The 8,992-nt window shown below is 40.9% G+C and overlaps 1 long non-coding RNA gene across 1 annotated transcript; it reads right to left on the bottom strand.

Moving 5' to 3' along the window:
• Positions 1 to 642: 642 nt before the first annotated feature.
• On the bottom strand, positions 643 to 3,957 carry LOC141626474 (uncharacterized). Its single transcript, XR_012536059.1, has 3 exons — positions 3,492 to 3,957; positions 3,343 to 3,395; positions 643 to 1,666 (listed from the first exon to the last, which is right to left on the bottom strand). It is a non-coding gene; the product is annotated as an uncharacterized LOC141626474 (long non-coding RNA).
• Positions 3,958 to 8,992: the final 5,035 nt, after the last annotated feature.

Below are 8,992 nucleotides of genomic sequence, written 5' to 3'. Positions count from 1 at the left end.
GAAACTCATAAAAAACCTAGATACGCAGAAATTAGAACACTAAAATAACCTGAAAATAACTAAACAAACTCATAACAATCGTTAAGCATATATCGACTGACGTTGTCTCCTGCATCAATTATTAAATCACATGCAGAAATAGTCCATTAAGGAACACATATCAAAGCTTCAGTTTAAAGTGTTAAACCCATGTTTTTTTGATACATTATTCAGACACATCGCAATGGTTAAACACCAAATTCCTATTATCCGGAGTTATTTTTCAAGAGCTAAGTAGCTAACCTTTTTGGCAAAGACAAATTTCCTATTTGGATCACATTGCAACGCTTTAACAATTGAATCAAGACCATTCTCAACACAAGCACCCTACAGAGCTTTTCATTGACAAAATGTTAATTTGAATATTCTAAAACAAGGAGAAAGCAAAAGAAATTTGCATAGCCTTTCCAGTACAAAGCATACACACCAACACCATACACTAGCATTTAGTGACATGCATCATTCATAGCCCCTAAATAAGAGATCAAATTCCAAATTGTTAACCTAACTACATAAAGCAGAATATGGAAACAACATTTTCAAGATCATAAAAAATCGAGAATTGTTGTACTATCAGGTCAAATAAAACTCAATAACGTTAGTACTCAACATATAAATCTATCATAATGAATAAAGGCAAAAATAAGTCACGGGTCGAAGAAGCTGCTTGAGTTCGCTATTCACTACACGTCGACACTACACTAAGAAGGCAATAAGAATAACAGATGAGTAAAATGATTATAAGAAGGTAAAATTCATCATAAGAAGGTGAAAATAGTAAAATTCAAGGCAATTAAACTCAGCATCAACAACATCATCTCAAGTACAATAGCATAAATAAAGATTATACAAAATAAGAAAAAACTTAAGGAGAATAAAAATCAAATAAGGACAATAAGCATGGTTCAATTGTATAGATATTACCCAAACATGAACAAACAGATTCAGTAAGTAGATTTCGAGAGCGCTGACTTGTAAAAATATTCGAATGTAGAGATTAGCTTGGCAGAAATGCTGCTACTGTCAATGTAATGGCTACAACTGGAAGCACGAGTATTCAATGGAAGATTACAGCTCTTATACTGAATGCTTGCCACTGCTACATTTGGTCACAGAGTAACAATGCTCGTGTTAATGGTATGCTGCTCAGACCAGAAATGGTTGTCCAGTAAATTAAGGAGAAGGCAAGAAGAAGAGTAAGGTACAAACTTGAATTTTTTCTCAATACAGGGTTTAAAACCAAACTAATTCACGCTTTAGGGCCCATTTCAAACTATTTCCTCCCAATGGGTCCACGTCATCGTTTTTTTATTTTTTTGTAAAACTTAGCCAAATCGCTACCCCAACTAGCGATTTGCACCAAGCCAACATAACATTGTTGCTTCTCTTTCTCTTTGCCATTCACGCGTCTCATTTTTTATACAACCGTTCTCCTTTATCTCTCTACTGTTTTGCGTGATTTTTGTGCGGTTAGAATCCTCTATTCCTCTCGCGGTAAACTACAAACTAGTAAAATAATATTTCAGTTTCTTCATCTTCATCTCCATTAATGACGGTACTTTCATGTGTGATTAGGCATGTCTTACCTGTAGGTGTATTTACAGACTTGTGAAGCTCTTTGCCCTTTCTACGAAAAACAAAAGAGAAATGTCATATACTCATATCTAAGGAACACAAACGAGTCAAGTAGTGTAAGAGCATACACATTGAAGAGTATGTCATCTTCCTCTTATTTTCTCTCTTTCCTTCTATATTTTTGACACCTCATTTCCCACTATCTCCATCCTCCTCCTATGTTTTCTTCTATTTTTTTCCCACATCAAAGAGGATCCTCTTATTTATCCTCTCTTAAATTTTTAATGACCAAAAAATAAAAAATAAACAAATTATATGCCACATGGTGGAAATGCATGACTAATTGGCACAAGGGCGTCAGGTTGTCTTCCTGCAAAAATAGAGGAAGTCTTCCTCTTCCTCTTTCAAAGAGGATGTCTAAATTGATCCCACATTGAAGAGGACATCCTCTTAGTTGAGAGAAGGTGCTAAGAGGATGCACCATCCTCTTCAATGTGGATGCTCTAAGCCACTCATACGACTGATCTCTCTCCATAAAAAAACTTGCAATGAATCGTTATTGTATGTGTTGCGGTAATGGGAGTAAGTAGTGTAAGCAGCATCCCATCTAATTATGTTTACGTGGTCCTCCTAAGACCGTCTAAACGTAAGTCCTTTTAAAACCTCCCTTCATTTTCGCATCTATTTTAGTCGAGTGTGAGAACCGTTTTAAGTTAAAACGAAAGTCTTAAATAAGAAGACAAATGGTGAGGCACACACATTGTTTACCATATAGCAATAATCATTTTGTAGCATATTAGTTACGACGATTTCATAAGTTGAATAGTACTCCACTTCATCATTAAGCTCTATTTAGTTTTCTTCATAGAACTTTTTTTTAATACTGATTAAAATGGCTTAAGATTTTAGATAATAAAAGTTAATTAACGCAAGACTTCGGTTAATGTTTGATTTTAATGAGAACTTGCAAGTTGAGAAATGCTTAAATAGGCGATCCAACACTTTGCTACTTGTCGTGACAAACAATACTAAAGCCCTTAGAGGAACCCACTGGGGATGAAGAAACTGAAATATTATGTTACTAATGTGTAGTTTACCGTGAAAGGAATCTAACTGCACAAAAATCATGCAAAACGGTAGACAAATAAAGGAGAATGGTTGTATCGAAAGTGAGACGCGTGAATGGCAAAGAGAAAGAGAAGCAAATGTTATGCTGGCTTGGTGCAAATCGCTAGCTGGGGTAGCGATTTGGCTAAGTTTTGCAAAAAATAAAAAAACGATGACGTGGACCCATTGGGAGGAAATAGTTTGAAATGGGCCCTAAAGCGTGAATTAGTTTGGTTTTAAACCCTATATTGAGAAAAAATTCTACAAACTTGGCCAGAAAGAGGATCAACTGTCCATGATTTGGCTCACAGGAATTGGAATGTATCGTAGCTTGATTTTTATTTGCTTTTGTTAACTATTTACTTTGAGTAAATAGTTTATAAACAATTATTTACTCTTTTGTAGCACCCCTCACCTCCAACAAGTAACCATATAGATAGGTTTTAGCTCATATAAAAGATGGAGCTCGGAGACTAGTAACTCAATGGCTAGTTTGGCTTCAAATACACTAAATACAAACAGGAAAAAAATAAACTAAACCCCCCTCGTGTAAACATAACTGAATAATTACAGTAAATTTGACTAAGTTTCGTGTTAGTTTAGCAAAGTTTAGGACATAACCTTTCTAGTATCTCGTGTCCTAGTTCGTTAACAACAACTTCATCATCCTTGCACTGCAAAATAATCAATCAGTTATACAGTACACAATATGCCGTAATGTCACAATATGCCCTAATGGCATAACTTCGTCATCCTGACACATAACTAACCTTTCTAGCAACAAGAATGTCATGACTCCATCAACACCTGAGAACATAAGAATGAGAAAATAATAGTACATACATGGTCCTAGACAGTGTGATAATAATACATCTGTAGTCACAAACTCTGTAGTGTGGTCTCCATAGACATAAAATGTGGATAAAAAGAAAGATTATCACATTTTGGCAAAAGAAGTTATTTCTGTTACGCAAATCATGGTTATTCTTGTGAGATTCAGATATATTTATAAACCTTTATAACAAGATTAGTACCGATGCCACTGATTTCAGTGTCTTTGCTGGCATAGTTTAGGTTGTCGTCCTCATCAGAATTAGCGTTTGTGGGAATGAAAGCAAAGGGAAAATGTGTGGTGTGTGTGGCAAGAGATACGAGAAAGTAGAGATAGGAGAAAAGGTGTGGCTGTGGAAAGATATTAGAGAAAGGAAAAGAAGACATGAAAGTTAAGAATGGGGAGAGGACCAAAAGGTGAAAGTTTTTGCTTAAATGGGGTTGAAACCGAAACTATTTAACAAAATGGTGTCGGTTTCAAACTATTTACCAAAAATGGGTCTACGTCATTATTTCCGCATTTTTTTTTTGATGATTTCTTAGTTTCTCGCTGTGTAGGACAGCGAGAAGTTGCTTGCTATATAACAAGGTGTTTGACAAGCTAATTTCTCCCCGCCATTCTCCTTGCTCCGACCACTAAATAACGAAATGCCACCACCATTCTCTTCTTCTAACTTCCCTTATCATACGCAAATATTTGTTTGAGTTATTAGTTCAATGTTTTGTGCATAAAACGGCCCGCAATATCACCCGCCACTAACGATTTCGGTTTCGGCAATTCATTTTTATTGTCTTAAGCTGATTGTTTGTATCGTATGAACTCGTTTTTTTGTAATTGAATTCTTGGTTGATTTATAATCATTAGTTGATAAAACTTGTTAGTAGTTTGGTAATGATGTGCTTAATGAAAGTGTGAAATACAAACTATACTACCTAGAAGTATTCCTGTAACAATGGTGCATTTATACAGCGACAATTGCATTACCAATTGCCTCAAGCGTCCTGCTAATGTTGGATGAGGCGGCGAGGTACTGTAAAAGGTCTAATATGGGAAGGAATGTTTTTTAGTAAAGTTGAATTACATAAAAAATGAGTTCATACGAACAAACAATCAGCTTAAGACAATATAAATGAATTGCCGAAACCGAAATCGTTAGTGGACGGGTGATATTGCGGGCCGTTTTTTGCACAAAACATTGAACTAATAACTCAAACAAAGATTTGTGTATGATAAGAGAAGTTAGAAGAAGAGAACGGTGCTGGCATTTCGTTATTTGGTGGTGGAAGCAAGGAGAACGGCGGGGACAAAGTAGCTTGTCAAACACCTTGTTATAGCAAGAAACTTCTCGCTGTACCACACAACGAAAAACTAAGAAATCATCCAAAAAAATGCGGAAATAATGACGTGAACCCATTTTTGGTAAATAGTTTAAAACCAACAACATTTTGTTAAATAGTTTCGGTTTCAACCCCATTTAAGCAAAAACTTCCCAAAAGGTGGTAGACGGAAATGAACCAAAAAAAAGGGACCTCGGTGTGGGAATGAAACGAATGATGTGCACATGTCTTGAGTAGTATGTTACTCACCCTATTTTGGTTACCCTGCAATCCAAATATCCGACACTGAGTTTGTTTTTTTTTTTTTTTTTTTTTTTTTGAAAGGAATCCGACACTGAATAAAATTTCTGAATCATGCCGGAGTTTATCTGAATATCAAGCTTCTCTCCCTGAAAGGTAACCTGATGCAAGAATATAATTCTGCTTCTTAGAATTAGTAGCGTTGCACGGGTTCAAATTTGATTCTCCATTAATTGTGGTGGAACTTACATCTAATAATTAACATGCAACACAGTACCCCTTATATAATTGGGTTCCGATCTACAAAACGTTATAGTGGATTAACGATGGATCTTAAAATATGAAGCTAAGTAATCCATCGAGCTTCAACGAACGGAAAACATGAATGCTCATGAAAAGACTCAATTCAAATTGTAACTCCACGTCGATTCAACTATGCTTAAAATACATTTCTATAATAAGTTTCGTCTAATCTTAGTAAGATTAACTCTTGCTTTGTAAATTTGTAATATGGTCGAAATTGAGATTACAATTTATCGGGCCACTTTGTATTGAATTGAACAGTGACGATAATGTTCTTGCATGTGCAAAATGTATGCCCATCGTCATAAGTACAGTATGACTCCAGAATTATGTGCAGATTTCGTAAGAAGTTAATTTCAATTAGTCCTTTTATATGATGATCAATAATTTTAACGTTGAAATTATATCCTTTTTCGGTATAAATTGCTTATCTTTCTTCAATCAATTTTTATATTTATGTTTGTTACTCTTAGCATTATGTATTACTATCATATAATGTGTATAATATTGTTCCGGGTGTAATTCCAGAGCAAGTATCGTTACCACCCGTGGCTTGTAGAATAATGTCTTTGGTTGAACCCTTCTCGCTCCTATCGCTTCTCTCGGCCTTTCCTGCAACAATGAACGAACTGAGGGCTTGGCTTTGTGCCAAGCGTACCCACTCCGACGCCCAAGTCAGTGAACTTAGAGGTATAAGTTGTATACTAATTGGCTAGGAATGTATTGTAGAGAGATAAGGGAGATATTACCAGATGAATAGTGTATTTAGGTTAAGTTGTGAGATCCTTTCCTCAATGAAGGTTGAGGAGTATTTATAGGCTTTCACCTTTTGTCACGTAGTGGCCAAGTGGCCAAGTGGCTTATCAGGTGGAAAGACCGTTCTACCCTCGGCCGATGGTCCTACGGCAGGCCGGCCGAGGGTCTTGGATGTGAGTACGCGGATATGTGCCCGGGTGGCGGGTTGCCATGCCGATACCACAGCTAGCGGTAGCCGATGGGTGCATCGGCTAAGCGATCTAAGTCGTTGACTTCTTTGTGGATATCTTTGACCTTGCTAAGTGTGTTGACTTGGTCAGCGGTGCAGAATATGCCCCATCAATTTGCCCCCAGCGTAGTCTATGCCGTGGTATGGGCTCCGATGTATGCTGAGCGCATATTCTGAAGTAAATTTCGAAAATCTTTCTGTATCGGTGTCTCCTTGTGTATCGGCGTGGCTCTTGCTAGGCCGTACCATATACCATATCCCCCCTCCACATGGATGCGTGAAGGGTATCCGATGTGGAAAAGAACAAGACGATGGCCGAGACCAGGGCTGAGAGCGCCGGTTGAATTTGATTGCCCCCGGCCGGTGCTTCCTGGCTTGGTTGATTGGTAGCCGGCGGAGACTAGGTACCTAGGAATTTGTTTGAAGGAGATGAACAGTCGAAAAGATGTGAATAGGCGTGTTGAAGACGCTTGGTCACTGTTGCATTGATTGACATTCAACTGTTGCGACGATTGACGTTCCGCGGTTGCATGCTTGACACGTGTGTGTTCGCTGATTGGTTGACGCTTCATGGGCTGTGCCCTGATTGGTCCTTCTTCATGGGCTTTTCTCTATAAATAGGGTAGTTATTCCGTGATTTTGGCCTCCATTTTATTTTCGAAAATTTCTCTCTAAAATCTTCATCTCTCCAAACTTTCAAGGGTTTTCTTCTTCTTAATCTTCGGAGGATTTGATCCGGCGAGTGTTTTTCTTTAAGGTAAACAAGCAAACTTTTATTTTTTCTTGCTAGTAATCTTTGTGAATCATGTCTTCTGCTGATGCTGGGATTGGTACTTCGCGCGGGGGTTCCCGTCGCGTTTTGAAGAGGAGGAGGTGCGGAGGCCATCCCGCTAAGGTTTGGGGGCCCTAGGTCTCCTTGCTCCGCAGCTGAGATGCCTCTCCTGGAGGAGTTGGAAGATGAGGATGAAGATGAGGGGGCTCCCGGTGACGGTGGGAGGGTTGCTACTCCGGATCGTGGTGAGGGGGCTCCCGTTGGTGATGGGAGGAGGGCTATTCCAGACCATGGTGAGGCCTGCACGACTGGCCTCGACCGTGCCTGGACAAACAAATTCGCAAGCGACTCGGGGAAACTCTTTTCGGAGATCACTTCTTCCTTGGTGAGGGGTATAAAATTGTTTTCCCTCGGGAGGGTCAGCGGTCTTGTCCTCCCGGGTCATATCGGTGTGTACATTAGGCAATTGGAGTACGGGCTCCGGTTTCCTTTGAACGAACACGTCGTGCCCATCATCAGAGCTATGAATCTTGCCGTGGCCCAACTGCATCCGTTGGCCGTGAGGACAATAATCGGCTTTGTATGGCTCTGTCTCTTTAAAGGGGAGGTCCCTACGGTTGACTTATTCCGCCGACTTCATAGTCTTCGGCCGTCATTCGCCCGAAGGGTGGGGTGGTATAGCGTGCGACGGAGCGGGATATGTCTCCGTAAACAAACTCACTTCCCGCAAAGCGGCAAGAGCGATGGGTGTACGTCCAAGTGCCGGAGGACTACCCGTTGCCTCGGTCTTTTCAGGGCCCCGTTCACCTACGGTGTGAGACCCGGGAAGAGTATGAGAAATACGTCTCCCGGGGTAACAAGGTTAAGATGGACGTTACTTTTGTCCCTCTTTCTGCGGATGAGAGGCGGGCAATGCAGCTATTTGATCCGAGGAGGGATGGCCGCCCCCGACTCAGATTATTCTTCAGGACGAGATGCTATGCCGCGTCGGCCTCATACCGGCCCTCAGCTGGGGTGAGTGGGGTCGGTGTGAGGCCCACCTTTGCTTGCTATGTTCCTTTTTCTGAGCTTTGCGTTTACTTCTTTTATGTAACTCTTGTTCGGTTTCTTGCAGATCGGTTTGGTCGGGATCTGTCAGAGAAAGACTTGGGGAGGTTGGGGCTTGATAAGGACGGGAAGGTTCTCATCCGTCATCCTACGGCTGAAGTGAAGGATCGCCGAGTGTCCCCTAACGAACTCATGGACAAACAGACGAAGGCGTTGGATCAGGAGACGGCTCAGGCACGGGTTCTTGGTGGTGTCGAAGAGATCGAAGAAGGCGGCGTCAAGTCGGCGGCCGCATCAATGGCAACTCCCTCTTCGACCCCGGTGGCCGAAAAGGTTCATGTGGAGGTGATCAACATTTACGAGGAGGAGGTGATGTTGCTAAGGCCCTTCTCCGAAGAAGAGGAAAGACCCACCGTCCGCTTCCCGTTCGTTGGGGAGGAGCCTGCTTCCACCAGCACTCCAACTAAGAGGGTTCGAACTGGTACGGATTTAACTTGTGGTTCGGATTTAGCCGGCTCGTTGGGTATTCCTGACGACAGGCTTTCTGACGTGTCAACGCAAGGTGACCTGGATGCTCTGTGTAAATTTTTTGTAGATCCATCGTCGGCGGCTGCCGTTCTCACTGAACCGCGACCTGAGAAGGCGGCGAGAAGGCGGGCCGAGAAGGTGGTGACCAAAACGTCGTTGTGGACTCCTTACCCCAGTTTACTCCCACCGAGCTCGTGGCGGAGGGCGAGAAAATATACAAGAGGCTG

This window comes from Silene latifolia, chromosome Y (assembly GCF_048544455.1).
Source record: "Silene latifolia isolate original U9 population chromosome Y, ASM4854445v1, whole genome shotgun sequence".
NCBI classification, from domain to species: domain Eukaryota; kingdom Viridiplantae; phylum Streptophyta; class Magnoliopsida; order Caryophyllales; family Caryophyllaceae; genus Silene; species Silene latifolia.
Note: the sequence above shows the minus strand (reverse complement) of the source record. Positions and strands in the feature narration are given on the sequence as shown.